Source organism: Acanthisitta chloris, unplaced genomic scaffold (genome assembly GCF_000695815.1).
Source record: "Acanthisitta chloris isolate BGI_N310 unplaced genomic scaffold, ASM69581v1 scaffold5422, whole genome shotgun sequence".
Classification (NCBI taxonomy): domain Eukaryota; kingdom Metazoa; phylum Chordata; class Aves; order Passeriformes; family Acanthisittidae; genus Acanthisitta; species Acanthisitta chloris.
This window is the reverse complement of record NW_008660907.1, coordinates 90,396-91,274: the sequence shown is the minus strand read 5'-3', so window position 1 is coordinate 91,274 and position 879 is coordinate 90,396.

Sequence of the window (879 nt, the reverse complement as noted above, 5' to 3'; positions counted from 1 at the left end):
TGAAGCTGCCATGGCTTTTCTGTCCTTTGACAAATGTTTGTCAAATGAACTGTTACTTCTATGCCAGGTTAACTTTCTAACCCATTTTGCTGCTATGTTGACAAATGCCAGCCCATGGAAGGGGCAGGACCTATGTGCTAGCATTCCTCCATGCACACACCATTGCTTGTCCTTCCTTGAGTCAGAGAAGTCCCTCCATCATACAACTTTTCCATCTGCCAGGGCATGAAGAGTGAGCAGTGGGTGGGAAGAGTTGCCAGTGTTGGTAGCAGCTGGCTGTTAGATTTGTTTGGCTGTTACATCATCAGCAACCTGGCCATGGAATTCATCTGTCATACAACAGAATCACATCAGGTCTTCTGTATCTAGGTCCTTTTCAGGAAGAGATAGAATATGAGTCTCTTAGAGAGCAAGAATAATACAGACTCAGTGTACTGTAAAGACAAATTTTCAAATGGTGACCTGTGGGACATCTCTAGACTTTAGGGCATATCAACAAGATCTGACACCAACAGCTGCCAATCCTTAGGATAGACCTAGGTTGTAATGTCACCCACCAAGTCTTTCATGTAACCCAGGCTGAAAAGCTTCTAGAAACTCCCATTTGAATCACCTCTGCTAGGCATCACAGTATCTGCCACCTGCATTTTCAGCTCTTCTAAGTGAATGGGCAGTGCTGTCAACAGTATTGTGGAGGTCAAAGAAGTCTGCTTAAGTGGGAAACCACAGCATCTTCTTCTGTACAGCATAAAATGCTGGGGAAGAATCACTTGCATTTTGGTGCTGTGCCAGACAACAGCTGTCCTCTGAGAGATCAAACCATTTACTCATTTGCACTGCACACAGTGTTAAGCATTTTGTCTGCATGGACTCATCTCT